Source organism: Ictidomys tridecemlineatus, chromosome 2 (genome assembly GCF_052094955.1).
Source record: "Ictidomys tridecemlineatus isolate mIctTri1 chromosome 2, mIctTri1.hap1, whole genome shotgun sequence".
Classification (NCBI taxonomy): domain Eukaryota; kingdom Metazoa; phylum Chordata; class Mammalia; order Rodentia; family Sciuridae; genus Ictidomys; species Ictidomys tridecemlineatus.
Genome location: NC_135478.1, coordinates 64,354,255 through 64,374,981, shown reverse-complemented (window position 1 = coordinate 64,374,981; position 20,727 = coordinate 64,354,255). Strand labels below are relative to the sequence as shown.

The 20,727-nt window shown below is 37.8% G+C and overlaps 2 pseudogenes; one reads left to right on the top strand and one right to left on the bottom strand.

Moving 5' to 3' along the window:
• Positions 1-8,420: 8,420 nt before the first annotated feature.
• On the bottom strand, positions 8,421-17,484 carry LOC144368121 (transcription factor JunD-like; annotated as a pseudogene).
• A 1,033-nt stretch (positions 17,485-18,517) lies between these two features.
• Positions 18,518-20,481, top strand: LOC144368118 (constitutive coactivator of PPAR-gamma-like protein 1 pseudogene; annotated as a pseudogene).
• The last annotated feature ends 246 nt before the right edge of the window (positions 20,482-20,727 follow it).

Below are 20,727 nucleotides of genomic sequence, written 5' to 3'. Positions count from 1 at the left end.
TGCCAGAACTGCCCAGTAAATATCTCCATTGATTCCCTGGTTGTTTAATAGCTAAGGGCTCCAGGTAGCATGGCATGTAAACATCTAGGTTCCAAAACCAATCAGTTTAAATGCGTACCCCGCTTAGAAATGACCAATAACCCCCTGCCCAGATTGTTCCCACCAATGAATGTACTAATCCCTTCTCAGAATTGTTGTTCAATTTTCCCGCACCTCATGATGATTTGTTCTGATGTATGCAAAGCCCACCACCCTCTCCAGAAAGTGTACTTAAGCTCTGTTTGACCTCTGCTCTGGGCTCTGGGCTGCTCTCCCTTCTTGAGTGAGCATGGAGCCCCAGTGCACTGGAATGGATCCCCAACAAATCCCCCTTGCCAGTTGCATGAAATCAGTCTCTTGTGTGGTCTCTTTCTCCGACGCTCCGCCGGACCCTTACAGAACAACATGAACAACAGAAATCCAACAAATACCATGAAAGAGTATTTCATGAACAAGAGAATGCCTGCATTTTTTTTAAAAAAATAGAAGTGTTGGGCACCATATAAAAGAATTGGAAGCCACACACACTTCTGTTAAGAATATAAAATAGTAGAGTAGGTATAGAAATGGATTTGATGAATGCTAAAATTTTAAACATAGAATTACCACATAACCTACCAATTTTATTCTTAGCTATATTTCCAAATGAACTTAAAACAGATATTCAGATACTTGAACATGAATATCAATGGCATCACCATTTACACTAGGAGATATATGAAAATCCAAATTTTCATCAGGAATGACAAACAAATGTGTCTATACATTTATATACATACATACTGAGGAAACACATGTACATATAGATATATTCATACAAACAAATATATATGTATATATAGCATCCATATATATGTTTGAATATTACTCTGCAATAAAAATGAAGTACTGATACAGGCCACCATGTAGACAAATATCAAAAATATTAAGAAAAGTAAGCAAAATTGGAGATGAAATTTAACTGGGTTATAACTACATTTATATCAAATATCCAAATGAAAATCATAGAGTTAGAAAAAGAGTTAGTACTCAGGGCTTGGAAGCCATTTAAGTGAGTGGTTGCTTAACAGATTACATGGCTTATTTTTAGTAATTAAAATTTTTTACATACAAGAGGAAGTGAGGGGTAAGGGAAGAATTATACAAGTGGAAGAAATGTTTTACAGTAGAGGGGGTTGAGAGAGAAGAGGGGAGGGGAGGGGAGGGGAGGGGGGATAGTAGAGGATAGGATAGAGAGCAGAATTCATCAGACACTAGAATGGCAATATGTAAATCAATGGAAATGTAATTGATGTAACTGATGTGATTCAGCAATCTGTATACAGGGTAAAAATGGGAGTTCATAACCCTTTTGAATCAAACTGTGAAATATGATATATCAAGAAAGATGTATTGTTTTGAACGACCAACAATTAAAAAAAAGAACTATATTAAATCTACAGCTGGGTTTGGTCCTAGATATATATCAGGAGCATGCTGTGTACTTTCTCCCTTGGAAGCAAATAAAGCATATTAGACTATTTAAAAAATTTTTTTTTAAAACAAGATGATTCTTGTAATAATACCACAACATTGTAAATGTCACTACATAACTTATTTTTGATGGGCACTTTTATGAGAATTCAGCTCAATAACACCAGTAAGGAAAAAGGCTTGAAAACACTGAAGTCTATAGAATTATAGCTAGAGATGACAAAAATGAACTATGGAATTGAACATAACTTTCTAATCCTTGTATTGAACACATGACAAGAATAACTGCATTATGTAGAGCCACAAAAATAGAATCCTAAATACAATGAGTTATACTCCATGTATGTATAACATGCCAAAATATATTCTAAAAAGAACAAATTTATTATATTTAAAAAAAAGAAACTATGGAGTTATAGTCTATCACATGTACTATGCATCCCCAAGCTAAAGCATGGATGGTAACATAGGATACCAGAATTCAAGAGCCTTTTTCTGAGTCAGGCAGTACTCTTGATTCATTATTTACTTTGTCCATATCTTTCCAGTATCTTGAGTCCTGATTGGAAGTCTTTTGATCTTACAGATGAGTACACTAAGTTTGAGGTCACCATCACTGCAGACTAAGTCTCTGACAATTAATATTTGTGATTTCCAATTTAATGAATCATGTATAACAATTAAAAGTCAATGTTCCCCCACCCCCCACCTCAATCACATAGGAGGAGGAAGCAAGAGGTAGAAATTACAAAAGGGCAACAAAGCCATCTGCATGAACTATTAATGTTAAAAACTTGATTGTGGTCATTTTTACACTGGTAAATATATATGTCCAAACATGAAAAAGTATGAATATATATATATATATATATATATATATATATATATATATATATATATATATATATATAGTTTATTGTATTTCAGTATTACCCTAATAAAATTGTTTTAAATTTTAAAGCAATACATATATTCCTCAGAAAAAAAGTATATATTTGGAAAGCATAGGAAAAGATGCTAAACATTATATGTTATCAAGAACTTACAAATTAAACACACCTATAAAAATTTACAAAATTTTTTTTTTAAATATTTATTTATTTATTTTTAGTTTTCGGCGGACACAACATCTTTCTTTGTATGTGGTGCTGAGGATCGAACCCGGCCGGGCCACATGCAGGCCAGACGAGAGAGCTACCACTTGAGCCACATCCCCAGCCCCAAAATTTACAAAATTTTAAACCTGACAATATCAAGAGCTGGCAAAGATGGGGAACAGGAAGAACTCTCATAAATTGCTGTGGGGATAACAAAATTGAACATCCACTCTGAAAGACAGCTTGATAGCTTCTTAAAAATTAAATTTACACTTACTATGGCCCACTAATTGTATTTCTCAGGTTAATTCAATGAAGTTGAAAGCTATGTCCACACAAAACCTACAAACAAATGGATACAGATTTTTTCATTCATGATTGCTAAGAGCAGGAAGCAGCTAAGAGAGACTTCAGTAGCTATTTACCTGTTATTAATGTAAATATTATGATATATCCATAAAGTGGAGGGTCATTCAAAAAAAAATTTTAAATGAAATTTACTATTAAACATGGAAACACATGGAGGCATCATACATAAATATTGTTGGAAAGAATATATTGTCTGAAACACACATTTTTTGTGATTCCAAATTTGTGACATTCTGGAAAATACAAAAAATTAAAAATGTTTAACATTGCCAAGAAATCAGGGGGGTAGAAGATGCTAAAGAAGGGAAGAACAGGGATTTCTGGCATGGTGAATCTACTCTATAAGACACCGTCATGGTGAAATTTGACATTATTCTTTGTCAATGCTTAAAAAACTGTAAAATTAATGTTTTAACAAATAATTAAACTATGTATTACCATTAATAATCATTTAATACCATCACTTTTGACAAAATATTTTGATTTTGTGCTTGTTTCAAATATTTTTTAGTAATATACAAAGCAAAAAATAGTAAAAACTCTGAATAAGGGAAGGGATATGGGAACATGGTACTATGTGTTTCATTTTCTTGTAAATCAACAACTCTCTTTAAAATAAAGTCTGTTCATTAAAACAATAACAGAAGGCTTGGTAATCTTTCTAGCCTCAAACATGGCCTGCCGTAGGACTGGCCCTCAACAATAAAATTTATACTGAGAATAAATAATTTTCAAAAACCTGTTTTTCTTCTTTCTTTTCTATCTTTAAAATTTTTATTATCTTTTTAGAGAACAGTGAACATAAGGCCTTTGTGAATAAACTAGTACCTTACATTTAAAAGATGCTTATACATCAATAAAAAATGATTATTTATCACTCGGCACCATAGTTAGTAATTCTTTGAATACTACGGAAAAGATGTTCTAAACTTATTTTACTACACTTATATACATGAGAAAATTTTCTGAGACTTTTTAAGTCCATCTTACTTTCAATATGCTACCTATAAAATGAGAGTACTTTTTTTACTTACTCAACAAATCTCTGGTTGAAATAAATGAAGATAGTTCAAGTAAAGATGTATGCTGATAGACATTAAGGGACAGATAAATTGTGGGTGATATTACTGAGAGACACAGTCCTATTGTTCAGGTAAATAGTAGGCATTTGGTGATACTTAGAGCTGTATATTCTTATTTTTTTTAATGACTTAACCCTTCCCATATAGATCTTGCATTTCTGAGTAATGGTAGTTACTAACACTAACCTACCAGAAACAGATAACAGGATCTGTGAGTCATTTCTGTCCAGATCAAGTTCCATTATGCTCACAATATTTAGTAGAGTTGGAAATGACCAGGGCCAGTCAGGAACTTCCCTTACATTCTAAGCCAAGGTTAACAGGAAAGAGGTTCTTATTTTGGTTCCTAGAATGGGAAAGAGAAAATTCTGCTTCATTGGCATCCACAGTTTTTTTTTTTTCACAGATCTTAAACTACCTGCCATGACTAAGCTGGACTTTACAGTAGCTGAAGAAATTATCTTCAAGCACAAATTGGTTCATAATGACAATGTATATCTGCTAAATGTTCAATATGATGAGGGTGAAAGAATGAGAAGATGGACTACAATGGGAAGGGGTAATTGGAAGAAAAACTGGCTCCCTGAGGAAGAAGGTGCTTTAACCTGTCTTCATTCCCAAATGAGAAAAATCATTAGTAAAATTTCTTCCTTTCTTTCTCTCTTCACTACTTTCATCCTTCCTCATTTCATTGGTTATTTCCTTCTTAACACTCACTCTACATTCCTTCCTTGATTTCTTTCTAAGGGAAGATGTCTCAGTTCACTCTCCATATTTACTTGTCAAAAACTAGTCATTTGGAAAATAAAGCTCTATGGGAGGCATATCCATTTATGTTGGGTGTCATTACTCTGAAATGCTTTCAAATAAAAAACCTGAAAAAAATATTTTAAGAGTATACACACTCACATGAAATATTAGTTTGGATTATTTATTTGTTTATTTATTTTCTTATACAACAAGCTATACATATCTGGGGTCTCATGAGAGGCCTTGCATTGCTTTGCTAGGAAGAGAACCAGAAAAAAAAAAGACAACAGCAATAAAAACTAAATTATTTTTATGACATTACTGACTTTTCTATAATAAAAGAAGTTTATAATAATTTAGAGAAAGTTATTTTATCTCTTCCTGAAAGATATTTAAACTTTCAAAGGTATTTTCACTGATTTTTCACCCAAATATCAAAGGATAATTTTATTCACTGAAAACTTTAAAGAAAATTTGTTTTTCAAAGGCAATTTCAATTTACTCAATGAATGACAATGGACTTTGGATGTTCAGGTAAAGTAAGCATTTTTTTATAGAAATGTTTGTAATTTTAAAGTAGAAAGGTAATTGGATCATCAGAGTACAGCTTTGCCCCAAATATCTGAATCCACATATTGATGTCAGAATGGTCAAACTTGGAAGTAAAGGAAAATTTTTTTGAAGAAGACTCAAAGCCCTGGGTACCTCCTTCTTTTTACACATGAGTCTTTCAGGCACTGAGTGACTATGAAGCCAGATTTAAAGATATGTCCTTAGTGTAGTTAGGTAAATCCGGTCTCATATCCAGTAAGATAAATTAAATGGAGGCCATTATAGAGAATGGAGTCCTGGAAACTGGAACAGCCTTGGGGAAATTGAGATGTTAATGTCCCCTAGACCTGGAGCCCATCCTAAGGAAACATTAATGAAACAGCTCCAAGCAAACAGGGAGTTTCTAATCCCAAAGCTGCTCCAGGCCCTTCCTAACCAGATTACTCCTCCAGCCTATCTATCTCCCACCTTTTTGGCCTTTCCACCTTGGAAAAAAACACACGAGTGTGGGAAAACTGAAAGAAGACTTTAGCAATAAAAAAGGGAAGACCTCACCCTTCTACGGATTCCACCTTTTGGGTTCCCTTCTTTCTCTGGGGAGAAGTCTTTTCTACTGTACTTAATAAAGCTTCCACTTTCCATTCTACACTTGCCTGGGCCTGCTTCTTTGGTGTTATACTTCAGCATTGGCAAAGCAAAGACTCCAAGTAAACAGCAGTATCAACTATTCTGTGAGAGGCACCAGAGTTAATGAACATTGCAGCATTATTCAAAGTGTAGCCTGAGAAGACTTTCTGTTATTACTGAATTTATTCATGGGAAATAGTCATTTTTTCTTCTTGGTCACAGATGTGTCAAAGACAGTTTAAAAAGTTGAATTTGACAGTGTCTTCTACCCAGACTGGTTTATTCCTTTCCCTTGAAATGAAATATTTATTAAAAATATGTGTGTAAACTATTGCCTTCTCCTCTGTTCTCAGCAGCAAGAGAACGGATGATATTTGCTTAACTTTGTTGATTTCTACAAAACAACTCTAGGCTTCACATTTGGGTGTCCAGCTAAATTCAGCATGAAGTTTATGTTAGTGCTCCTCTTATTTCCCTATTTCTTAACACTGTAATAGTATCTTATATTTTCCTGCTTTACAAACACCTAGATATCTTAGTGTAGTAATTATCCTGATACACACACATGAAAAATGTTGATTCCACTTTTCATAGAACTGAGCTTTTAATTCAGAAGTATTTCATAATCTTCATCCTGCTCTCATGAGGTCTTTCACTTCCTTTGCCTGATCCTCTTGTGTTTTATTTATTTCAATGGGTTTTACATTTATTTAAGGAGCATTATGTCAAGAGTATGAATAACATTAAATGCCATTAGAAATAAATTTGATAACATTGGAGAGTTAGGGTGTTAAAATATTTTATCCCATCATTGCATACTTCCACATAGAGACTCTGATAGAAATTATAGCTACTTTAAGTGTTTTATGGATCAAAAATTTAATATGTGAGCTAAAAAGCTTGAATAAAGTACCCAAAATGGAGTCACAGCTGTGTTATTTAATGCAATTTTACCAAGTGACCACAAAACTCTGGATACACACACACACACACACACACACACACACACACACACACACTTAAAAAAAGGAGTCTTGAAGGTGTCACTCCTCTCCTGGGGGAAAACTAAAGTTTAAAAAATGTTGTTATTCGAGGACTAACATTTGTCAAAGCAGGCTAATGTTAGGGTAGTCATTTCTCCTCTAAAGTATGAAGTCTTGAATGTACTACATTAATTCTCCCAAGCCAGGATTTATTACAAGCCGAATAACTAAGAAAAACCCAGTATCGGAGGAATTCTCCACCCAGTTCTACAAGAAGTTAAAAAAAGAATGAACACCAATTCTTCTAAAATTATTTTATAAAATAGAAAATAGCAAAACCTTCTAACCTTAATCTATGAAACTAATATCAACTAATATCAAATGAGACAGACACATCGAGGAAAAAACATTTCAGGCCAGTATTCCTGATGAACAGAAATGTAATAATTCTCAATAAAATTTTGACAAGCAGCATACAAAATCATATTAAAAAGATAGTGCAATATGATCAGTGGGGTTTGTCCCAGGTATGCAGGGTTGGTTCAACACATGAAAATCAATAAATATTTTTTAAGTAAATAGATGTAAAGACAAGAATCAGAAAATTATCTAAAAAAATGCAGGAAAAGCATTTGACTACATACATAACAAAACACTAGAAATCTATGTATAGTAGAAATATATCTTAACACTATAAAAGCTGCCAATGGTAAACACAAGGGAAACATTATTTTTTCTTTTCTTTGTATTATTTATTTATTTATTTATTTATTTATTATATATTTTTTGACATAAGGAGTCTGTGAAAACAGAAAACCAGGCGAACAAAGGATTACAAACAGGAATGCGGACTCCTAGCAAAACAAAAAGAAAGACAAAAACAAAAGAACAAAAATGGAGTGGTGGTCAGAAGGATAGAAGAGGGTAACCAGAGCTAGGAAAAGGCATAGTATTTTTTTTTCTTCTTCCCATTTCTTGAAAAAAAAACACAAGGATACACACAGGTGTACACAGCCTTTGTTCCCGAGTAGAATCATAAATAGGGCAGAATGGAACGCTTTGTTCTTCTTTCTTCCAAAGGCAAAAAAAAGTAAAAGAAAAGGCAGGCTGCTGGCTGCACCCCACGGAGCCCCTTCCACAATGGTGTGTACAAAGGGACAGCTGGTGCTCTCGGTTTCTGCAACACAGGGCTGCAGATAGAGGCAGCTCGAGGAAGGGGGGTGGTGTCATGCTCCCAAGGAGCAGGGAGTCCAGCTTATTGAAGTCCAGGACGCCCTCTATGAGATCTGAGTACCCCCTGGGATATACCTGGGGCCACACCGTCTCCAAGTCCTGGGCACTCTAGGGGAGGGGTCGCCAGGGCCACATGTTCTCCAAGTCTGGGGCACCCATGCCCCACCCCTAGTGAGCCTGCTCCTCAAGGAGGGGAGCTGCTCCCGTGCTGGGGCTCAGTATGCCGGCACCCGGTGCTGGGGCAGCAGCTGGCAGCAGCTGTTGACGTGGCTGATAACTTTCTGCTTGAGCTGCACCACTTGCTGGCTCAGCAGGGTCTCGGTGGACTCCAGCTCCTGATCTGGCTTTTGAGTATCTTCACTTTCTCCTCCAAGCGCGAGATGCACTCCATCTTGCGCTTGTGTCACTTGGAAGCTGCCATGCATTTGGCCAGCTGCTTGCAATCTGACTCTTGCGTGTCCACCTCCATGGGCCAAAGCGACAAGCTCTCGCGGAAGCTTGGCATGTCGGCCACCATCTGTGGCTTGTCCTTGAGCGTTGTTGCCAGGCGCAGTGGACCCAGTGCTACAGGGGCAGCTACAGTGGGAAGGGAATGGGATCGCGGTGAAGGCCACAGTGGCAGCACCCAGCACCCCAGAGAGCCACCCGCTAGCTGCTCAGGTTAGCTTAGAGCAGTGCCTCCTTGTGGCTAGCTCACAGAGGTTGGGTGAATAGGGGGCTACGCGCTGGATGCTCGTGCCAGAGGGTCTTCCTTCAGTGCTGCAGCAGAGGCTGCCCTACTGGCACCAAGCTGGTTCTGCTTGTGCAAATCTTCCAGGGCCTTCACAAAGCCCTCGGTGAACTCCTACTCCTCTCTGGCTGCCACCTTGGGGTAGAGGAACTGCGTGCTTGTCCTGTGGTGGTGACCAGCACTTTGGAATGGATTATGGGATGCTCGAGCTCAGGAGAGGCGAGCTTGAGTCGCTCCAGGTTTGGTGAGGAGGGCAGAGGCCTGGGGCCACTGCCCTGGGGGTGCCCATCCAGCCCAGGGAGGCTGAGGTGGTGCAGCGGCTGTCTGGAGCGGCAACACCTGCTTACTCAGGCTCAATGTCAGCGTGTCCTTCTGGGGTGCCCCAGGGAACAAGTAGCCCTGGGATGCTAAGTTTCTGCCATCGACACTGGTGCTACCGCCCAGGCTCAGGGCCTCATTGTCTTAGAGGGGTGTTTCCATCCTCTGCCTCCCCCCCACACACCTCAAAGCACCGGTAGGAGGCGGGAGTGGCTGGGCCCCTGTGCCTGGCCCTCCCACAGCGGTCCGCAGAAACATTGTTCTTAAGGGAGAAAAATTTAAAGCATTCCCTCTAAAATTAAAAAAAAATGATGCTCTTTTTTGCCACTTCTATTCAACAACAGCCTTGAAACTATCCAAAACAATTAGAAGAAAGAATTAAAGATAAATGAGTAGGAAAAGTGGAACACAAACTATCACTATTTGCTAATGACATGCTTCTATATTTGGAAAACCAAAAAAAAAAAAAATTCACCTGAAAACTTTCTTTACTAATAAATAAATTCAGCAAAATAAACACCCATAAACCAAATGCATTTCTACACTTTAACAATGAATCCACTGTAGAAATAAAATTAGGAAAACCACCCCATAAATAATGGCCTCAAAAAAAAAAAATAAAACAAAATACTTGGGAATCAATCTAAAAAAAAGAGTTAAAATACCTCTAAGATGAAAACTACAGAGCACTAAAGATACAGATTGAAGATCTTAGAAGATGTAAAGATGTTCCAGGCGCTTGGATAGGCAGAATAATCATAGTCAAAACAGCCATACTAACAAAGTAGTTATGCAGATTCAGTGCAATTCCTTTTAAATTTCCAATGACATTCTTCATAAAACTAGAAAAAGCAAGCATTAACTTAATTTGAAAAAAATAGGAGAGCCACAATAGCCAAAGCAATTCTCAACAAAATGAGTGAATCAGTAAGCATCCCAATACTAGACCTTAAACTATACTACAAAGAAATAGTTAAAAATTTTTTAAAAAGGTACCAAGAGACATGTAGACCAATCTCATAATAGAAAAATATGCCAAAAACATAAATTGGAGAAAAGATAGCGTCTTCAACAATTGATCCTAGGAAAACTGGAAATCCATATGTAGAAAGATGAAATTAAACCTCTATCTCTCACTGTGCTCAAAAATCAACTCAAAGTAGTTCAAAGAGTTAGACATGCTAATGGAAACTCTGTAACTAAGAGAAAAAAAAGAAGGTCCACATCCTCATCATGTTAGCTTAGGACTTGACTTCTTGAACAAGATTCCTAAAATACAAAAAGTAAAAATAGGAATCAATAAATGGGATGGATTCAAAGAAAGAAGCTTATTCTTCACAAATGAAACAATCTATAATATGAAGAGAGAGCCTACAGAATGGGAAAATAAATCTTTACCACCACACTTCAAATAGAGCAGTAATCTCCCAGATATTTAAAGAACTCAACAAACAATGCCAAAAAGTGACATAATCCATCAATAAATGGACTAATAAACAGAATAGACACTTCACAGAAGAAGAAATATAATTGATCAAGAAACACATACAACAGACCATCATCTTTAGCAATTATAGAAATGAAAATCAAAGCTATTTCAATATTTCATTTAACTGCAGTCATAGTGGCAATTATCAAGAATACAAGCAATATTTTTTTTTCATGAGAATGGGGGAGAAAAGTACACTCATACATTGCTGGTGGCCACATCAATTTAGAGTAGGTCAATTCACAATAGCTAAACTGTGGAAACAACCTAGGTACCCTTCAACAGATGAATGGATAAATAAAATGTGATATATATGGTATGTGTGTTTATGGAATATTACTCAACCCTAAAAGGAATAAAATTATGCCACTTGCTGGCAAATGGATGGAACTTGAGAATACAATGCGAAGCTAAATAAACCAATAGCAAACTTCCAAAGGCTGAATATTTTATCTGATGTGCAGATGCTAATTCATAATGGAAGTCACTAGGGAAGAAAAATGCACTTTGGATTAGAGAGAGGGAAGTTAAGGGAGGGAAAGAGGTATGAGATTTTGAAGGATTATGAATGGATCAGATATTATTACCTTGCACACTTATATAATTACATGACTGATGTAATTCTACATCAAGAAAATTCTACAACAAGAAAAATGTGAAAGTATTCTTCATTTATATATACTGTGTCGATGCATTATACTGTTATATATATAGCTAATTGTAACAAATGCAAAAAAGATAGAATAAAACAAATTACACACTATAAGAACTAAAACACTGTTGTATTGAAATAGAAAGCAACATACAAACCAATGCACAGAAAAGAGAACAAGGATAAGCCCAGAAACTAATTTCACACTCATGTTTGAGAAGGGGGCCGATAATACAGAATGGATAAGGGATAGTCTCTTTAACAGATGGTGCTGAGGACACTCAATATTTACGTGGGGAAGAAAGAAAATACTGGAGTCCCATTTACCAATCTCTCCCCATTCTACTAAGGTGACAGATATGATCTTTCTCTGATTTGATCACTAAACAGTGTTACATGTATTAAAATATCATGCTATACCACACAAGCAGAAGAAGTTGCTATTTTCAATCTAAAATAAAAAAGGAAAAAGAGCATAAGTTTGTGAGCAATAAAAACAAAACACAGAAGAAACACTTTACAACATTGCTTTAGAAAATGGTTCTTTGGCTATGACAGTGAAAGGACAGGGGACAGAACCATAAAGAGACAAGTATAATTTCATTAAGCCAAAAGCTTCTGCACAGCGCAATAAAGCATGAACAGAAAAAAAGAGTCAACTGTTGGAATGAGAGAAATTACTTATACATCACCTGAGAAATGTGTAAAGTCTAAAACACACAAGAAACACACAAGAAAAAGTGTAAAGTCTAAAACACACAAGAAAATCCCTATGACTCTATTAAAATAATAAAAAAAAAACTTGAGGAAAAACCAGTAAGCAAGCTGGGCACAGTGGGACATACTTTAATACCAGTGGTTTCAGAAGCTGAGGTGGGAGGATCACAAGTTAAAAATAGCCTTATCAAATTAGCCAGGCCAAAAGAAACTGAATAAAATCCTGTCTCTAAATTTAAAATAAATAAATAAATTAAACTCTGGGGATGTGTCTTAGTGGTTAAGTAGATTCAATCCCTAGTGGCAAAAAAAAAAATGTAAACAGAGAGTAGCATGTTGTTTTGAAGAAAATGTGGTTAGGGTAAAATGGGATGCTGAACTTCAATGGATATAAAATTCCAATTGCATAAGATAAACAACTTCTAGATATTTGCAGAATAATTCTGTACTTACAGTTTACAATATTATAATGTTCACTTGTATGTTTTCAGAGTACATATATCCTACTTAGTGTTCTTCTATTGTGCAAGGGAGGAATAAAAGAAGCAAGGGAGAGAGGGAGGGAAGGATGATGGAGAGAGAGAGGAGGAGGCAGAAGTCAGGGAAAGGGGGACTAACTCCATGATGCTCTTCCTACACAGTCAGGATTCCTGCTCAAAGTGGACCTGTCCTTGATTGAATATTCTGCTACTTCTATCATAATTTTTATTGATTTTATCTTACTACTTATTTTTCAAAAGTAAATTCCAAGAAGGCAATTGACCACAGATATGAACACAGCACATAAATGTAACCTGCAAGTATACTGAATTTGGCCACCTCATGCACACTGAGTTTTCATTCCCATAATCACAGAAGTCCAGTGGGCCAAGGAAATATCGGAGCTAAGAGAAAGTTGGGTCCAATGTGACCATGTCCTTTCCACAAGTAAGTAAAAAAAGGGAGGGTGATGAAACCCAGGGAGGCCACACAGTAATGTCCACCAGAATTAGATTCAAATACAGAAAAAAGACAGCCTTGTCACTCAAGGTACTTCTCTTTGTTAGCCCACCTCTCCAGCTGAGGATGTGAAGGGAAAGGGAAACCAGGGTGATCCACAGTCACATTTCTACCAGTTCTTTCAAACTCATTAACAAACCAGTTGGAGAAACTGTCCACAGTTACAAAGTGTAGTAAAAACAATTGCACTGATTCTGTGTAACATATTCACTGCTTTGGCATTAATGAACACAACATGGATGTGCAAGCTCTATAATATGACTTGCTTGTAAGTTTGCATTTAGAATTGATATGGCATACTTAAAGATAAATGTTAGAAATATTGCTAATAATTTAAAATGTTGTAATAAGAAGGACAATTAAAAGACAGACAAGGTGTACCATGACATGTGAAGAGATCACAGAAGAAAGAAATAGATTTCTGTGGCATGATGTCAATGGCACTGGTCACCTGCTTTTAGACAAGGACTCTAAGTTTTCATTTTGCATTGGGCCTGACAAATTACACAAATTGCCATAACAATACCAGTAAAAAGGTGCATATTTCACTGGAGAAAGTGCTGAATCTAGGATCTGGTAAGATAAGTTTTAAAATGAGTATGAACATAGAAGCAGGAAGAGAAGAAAGAGTAGGAGGAGAGTCTTCCAAGGTGTTCCACATGTGGATGCCTGACAAATGAAATAAAAACTAAAATAAAAGATCCTGAAATAGTGAAAGCTGGAAAAATATAAGCAATAAAATAAAAACCTTTAACAGTAAAATATGAGTGAAAGCAACAAATAAATATGTATTTAGTGATAAAAATAATTGGCTTAATTGATAAAAAGTGACGGTAACAGACAAATCTTTCATATAGAAGAGTTCAAAACAATGCAGGAGGATAGCATCCCCTCCTTCATGTGGAGCTTAGTATTCTTGTCTTTTAGGAGTGGGCAGACTCAGTGACTTGAATGCAACAAACTGTGAAGGACTAAGGGAAAAGTATTACATTCCCAAAGGATGAACCTGGCACAAACTACCTTGACAATGGATGGACTGTAGCACTTCAAATACTTCAGTAACCATCAGGTAACCTATTTATGCTGTGGCCACAAGGCATTTCAAATCTATACTATTCATTCAAAAATTATTTAATCAGTTCTTTTTACAGGTAACTTACAATGACCATTTTCACAGGCAGGGAATAAACCATAAGGATACTCTATCCCTCAATGTTGAGTGCTTATATTTCAATAATCATATAAATAATTAGTTTTAATTTGTTTTTAATTAACAAATATATATTGCACATGTTAATGAATTCAAGCATAATATTTTCAAATTGCATGACACACAGTGATCATATCTAATTATCCATCATCTACTTTTATCCCTAGTCCTGCCCCAGCACACTTCCTACTCTCAAGAAATTACTATTGGGCTTCCATATTACTTCAAAAAAAATTAACTCTAGGGTGTAGGTGGCAAAAATGGTAATAGAAAAATTATTTCTGCAGCCATAAACAAGCATTTGCAGAAATGAACTGTCCCCACATCTCAGAGACTATAAATGTTAACCCCTTGCTCAATCTCCCTTTATCTCATTGTACACAATTCAAAAAACAATATCCAGCTATTGCTTTCACTATGCTGACCTTAATTTTTCCTCACCCATTTGGCTTCAGTTCTCACCACATGAGAACAGGGGCTCCACTGAAATCATCAGAAACCACAATGGCACCAAATCTAAAGGTCCCTCCTTTGTCACCCTGTAGTTAACTTTTTAGTAGTTTTTTAGAACAAAAACTTACTTTTTAGAATCATCTCTTTCAGAAATCCATGTCATTACATTTCCCTGGTTTTCTATCTTCTTTAGCTGGATACCCTCACTCTCCAACTCTTTCATAGACTTCTCTTCTTCATTGCTAAATGTGTGTCCCCAGCTCAGAGAAATGATCCCTGTATTTCTATATCTTTACCCACACCCAGGATTTCACAAAGTCTCATGGCAGTATTTTCCACATTCCCCTGCCTCCCAAATATCCATTTTCTTCCCAGTCCTCTTCTCTTACCTTCAGACATGTTCATGTGAATATCTAAGAGAAATCACAAACATCAATGCAAAAGCCTTCCCAAGACTAGCTTCATATGGTCTTTCTGCCCCATATGGGATTGGCTATCAGCAACTACCCTAGAGTGCTTAAGTTCAGCAATTGTCCTTGGTCTTTCCACCATTACACTCAACCCAATCCATCCCCCAAACCTGCTTATTCTAAAGGCAATATTATAAACATGTGTGTGTGTGTGTGTGTGTGTGTGTGAGAGAGAGAGAGAGAGAGAGAGAGAGAGAGAGAGAGAGAGAGATACATATATTCAAAATTATAGACATATAAGTATACAATATATGTATATTAAATATCTATAAAATATATAATTATAAATAAATAAATCAGAAATCAGATTAAACCACTTTTATTCCTGTTACCAAGTCATACCATCACGTTATATAATGCATATTCTATTGGAAATCATATCCATGCAGACAAGTTCTGATAAATGTCCACAAATCTTCTTCATATCAAGAGATTTAAAAGCTGCTTTTGCCAAAAAGCAATGATTGTTTACTTATGTCTACAGATGCCCAATGGATAACCACAAGTGAGATAACCCTTGGCATCTCTGAAATATATTTATTCTATTTATTGGCTTACAATAATCACAACATAGAAAAGAAATATCTGCAATATTAGTAAGGACTCCTGAAATATCCTTGGCACAACAGAAGTAGGAAGAGGCCATGACTGAATTGAAACTCTAACCCCACTTCTGAATACAATTTTGAAAAACAAATATGTATATAAATATGTATGTTCATACATACAAACACACACACACACACACACACACACACACACACACACACTGGATGGTGAGTGTAATCCTCCCTTCCATAGTTGGATGATTAATTTCATACATACAATTAATAAAGATTTGTATATGGGGTAAAAATGGGAGTTTATAACCCACTTGAATCAAAGTGTGAAATATGATATATCAAGAACTATGTAATGTTTTGAACAACCAACAATAAAAAAAAATTTAAAAAAAATAAAAAATAAAATAAAGATTTGTATAAAAAAATTAAAAAGCTGCTTATGAAACAAGTACTGAAGGGCTTTCTAAATTTAGTACCCAAGCCAGCCAATGAGTAGGTAGATACTCTGGTGGACGCTAGAAAAAAGTCAAAAGTATAGTTCTGGTGCCATCTAGTGTCTAATAAGGAGCTAGCACTTCTAACAATGAAAGTACTCACGTTAAGCAGAGCCGTAAGTACAAGTAGAGATGAGACAGGAATTCTTAAAACCTCAAAAAAGGGTGAGGAAATTCAACTGAAGAAGCAAGAAATGGAAGATTTCATAAGGAGGCCTTTATCTCACAGGTAGAAAAGGATTGGGGCAGGTAAATGAGATGGGGAGGGGTGTCTTAGAATAATTCAGAAGGTAAAACATTCATGGATGATAACCTTAAATCAGATGCCTAAAAGAAGTCAGTACTCTATGTTTCTTTAGTGCTTGAATTCTTGGGTCAGACCATGGGAATTGTAGTCTCCAGAAGAATGGGAGTAGCGGTTCTTTGCTGTTTTCTTGATGCCTATGTCTCTTTGTCTAGAACAAAGCCTTGTGTTAATAGTTTTATTTTAAAATGCAAGGGGTTATGTTTCCATTTATAAAACCAAATGAGGGCTGGGATGTGGCTCAAGTTGTAGCACGCTCACCTGGCATGCGTGCGGCCTGGGTTTGATCCTCAGCACCACATACAAACAAAGATGGGGAAACTGAGGCCCCCTGTGGAGCAGACCCTGAGGTCACATTTCCATCTCAGAGCACAAAGAACCTTCTTCCTCATTTGGTCAACAGCGACTCCTAACAGAATTCCTGGATGCCTCTCCTGACTCCCTTTGCCTCCAGTTGGTGCACCCACCATGCCTCCTGCTCCTGCACCACTGTGCCACCTTCTTCCTAGGCTATGCTCACATAAGGGTTCCTGAATGGTATGCTGCTACCCACGTGCTTCCTCTGTCTTCTCCCCGCCCACTGTTTTTGTGGGTTGGGTTCCACTCACTCAGCCTGACTCTGGCTCACGAGCTCTGCCAAACAATTAAGTCCCACTAGGTCCTCTCCACTTTTTTTTCATAAGCTCCACCCAGCATCTGGCCTCTTACCTGCACTGTTCTGCAGAGCCACATCCACTCCACTCATTTGATCCTCTGCATTCTGTCGACATGGCTCATCCTCTGCTGACTCATTTAACTTTCTCGGATTGCAGGTATTTTCCTCTAGCTGTGGAAGCTTTGCTGTCTGGCTTGGCTCAATTCCACCAACATCCACTAGCATACCAAATGACTCAGATTTTCTTTGTTAGCTATGCTTTTCCATCAAGATCACTCCTACACCAGCCACCCTGTGTCACCTGGCCTTTCCACTGCTCCTCGAAAACTTCATCTGAAATGAATGAAAGGGATCTTTCAGAGATGCCCATGATTGTGACACCACTGAGTCTAAGGACAATTACATTTGGGCTCTGCTCTCGTTTGGACCCCAAACGTGGATGACCTTGAACCACTTTGCCCCAAACGTGGATGACCTTGAACCACTTTGCTAACCTGAGTCAGACTATGTCCATTTACAAAATTTAGCTGATGATAATACTTTATTTGCATAAATGTGAGCATGTTTTCAGCACTGTCTGTGCATTATGGATGCAGGAGAGATATTGGCCAGCAACTAGCAAGGTCCCTGCCCTATATGTGAAACAGCCCATCCAGAATTTAAAAAGATGTTTGCAAAGGACATAGCCTTTAGATTTTCTTTAGCTCTGTGTCCTTCAGCACCTTTTCTTACCCTTTCATCACAGGTACTTGGCAAACAAAAGTCATCTGTGATCTCTTTTCCAGCCAGCCTGGGGCATCTCAGAATGAGGGACCATAGGTGTCTGATCATGGCCATCTTTCTCAAGATTCAGTCTCAAAAGAAATAGCCTCCTTATAATGACTTCTGTATAACTATTGTTTATTCTGACAGCCTGACTCAATGCTGTAAGGACAGGGCACAGTTGGAGGCTTGGGTTTCAAGCTACAGAAACTGATCTGGGTGCTTTAAAAAATGCACTAGATAACACTGGGGAGGTCAAGGGAACCTGACAGCAAAGTTCAATAAAATTAGAGCTGGGTTTTGCCAGGTGGTCTCAGTGCCCAAAACCCCTTTATAGTCCTTCCTGGAGCCTGCTGCTATATGAGCACACTGTAAGTCTTTCTGCTGTCATTTTGTTGCTGCTCAGGTTCTAAGTCTTCAAAGAAGAAGTCCAGTTGGCTGGATATAGGTACTGGCTGAGAATGTGAATTCTTCACATTCAACTAGGTATTGAAGGATGAGTAGAAATTTGCTAAAAAGCAAAGAAAAGCACATTCTAGGTAAGAAAAATATTTGTGACCTCATAAAGGTTTTGTGTCCTCTCAGAATCACACAACCACACTATGCCAGATGCTTTTCTCATCCTGTCATTCCCTAAAACTTTCAAAAAATAGTGTTGTATGTTGGGAAATTGATTGCATTTTTTTAATGAAAATGCTACGGGCTCTTATAAAGAATTTAAAGTATACAGAAGAATACTGAAAAACTGAGCAAGGGGTGGGAATCTTGTCAAAACCCAGTGCCCCAAACACCAGAATTAACATTAGACTTTATCATTTTCTATGCCTTTCTAGTCACATAGATTGGATGGTGAATAAAAAGGGAGGGTGGGTAGAAAGAAAGAAAAAACTTTTATTAAAATAAAATTAAATGTGGGCTGGGTTTGTGGCTTAGTGGGAAAATGCTTGCCTACTACATGCGAGGTTCTGGGTTATATCATCGATACCACATAAAAATAAAGAAATAGCCCAGCCCTGGGGGGCTCTGGGCCAGGGTGTATACCCATACATACTCACTTAGCTTGCCCTCACTCTGGATACCAGTGGGAGGAACCTGACAGAGCAGAACAACTACAGCAAGGGGAAGCACAAACGGCTCTATGAGCAGTCCTCGCACATCAATCCAGCCCAGAGTGGCAGCCCCAAAAATGTGGATTCTGCCTTCTTCCCTGGCTCTTCTACATCATCACAATTAGACAATGACAATGAGGGTAGTGCAAAGGTATAAGGTTCCTCCACTGCCTCTTCAGGAAGCCAGCTAGTGGAAGGCAAAGGGAGCCTGATGGGCACAGTCCAACCAATCCCCTGCCTCCTGTCGATGCACACCAGGAACCACATGGACATCACCACACCTCCCCTGCCCCAATCACACATGAGGTGCTAAAAGTGGCCAAGCACAGGCACAAGAAGGGGCTGATGTACAGTTACATCTTCCAAATCCTGATGAAGTGTGAAATCAAAATTGCTGTTTCTGTTGAAGATGAAGCCAACAAAGATCTGCTTCCGGCTGCCCTTTTCAATAGGCCAGTTCATCAGTATGTTTACAGAGTCCTGTTTAGTTTGGCAGAAAGCAGAAAGAAAACTGAGAGACTTGCTTTAAGAAAGAACAGACTTCCACCAGAATTCTCACTAGTGATCATGAAGGAATGGGCAGCTTACAAGGGGCAATCTCCTCCAACCCAGTCTCAGGGTGGGGCAGAGGCTTTGCAGGAGTCTGTGGCTTTGGCAGCCCTCATAACCATAGCAACTGGTCCGTACCATGCCTTCTGGGTGGAGGCAGCATCAGAACACTGTGGAGCCTTCTCAGGCAGTGACAGCAGCGAAACTAGCAATTCCCAGGGTGAAGTCCAAACTATACCTTCTCAGAGAGGGAAACTAGAAATTGCTGGCACTGTGGTTGGCCACTGGGCAGGAAGCAGGCAGGGCTGTGGAGTCTGAGGGCCCTTCCCATTGCAAGTGGTCTCTGTGGGAGGAACAGCAAGAGGGCATCCAATAAGAGTTATTTCCACCCTAGGGTTACAGAGGTTTGGTAGAGTTGGAAGGCACTATGGCTGAGGTTATAAAAGCCAGGGAGCAATTTAGGGCAGACCTCCTTATGCTGCTTCAGCAGAAGAAGTGGCCAAAGAGCTGAAGTCAAAATCTGGGGAATCAAAGTCCTTTGCCGTGTCTTCACATGGGTCCCTGGCTGAAAATGCAGTGATGGCCAAGGAAAAGTCAGTGTCCCAGATGAATGAAAGTGCAGGGAACACCAGGGCCCCCAGCCACTCAAAAGTGCCATGAACAATGACTAAAATGTGCACTACAAATCCTCATTGAAATGCACTAAATACAGATAGCACCTGCTGCAGCGAGACTGCTCTGGAGGCAGATATCTTAAATAAAGAAGAGTAAACTTATTTTTTATAGAGGGTGAAGGATGCTGGAAGGGTAAAGATTTAGGAATATCTGGAGAAAAAGAGAGCCTGCAGTTATGTACATTTTGTCCTTTCTGTAAAAGAAAAATTAGGACTTTGGGAATTCAGATCCCTCTTTGATTTCAGAGGTTTAAACAACACATTTTGAGTCTTAACCAGTTGTAATCAAAATGCTACAATAAAACAAAAAAGAGAGAATGAAAATAAAGAGCATTTGACTCCTGCATTTAAAATAAAGTACACACAAAGTTTAA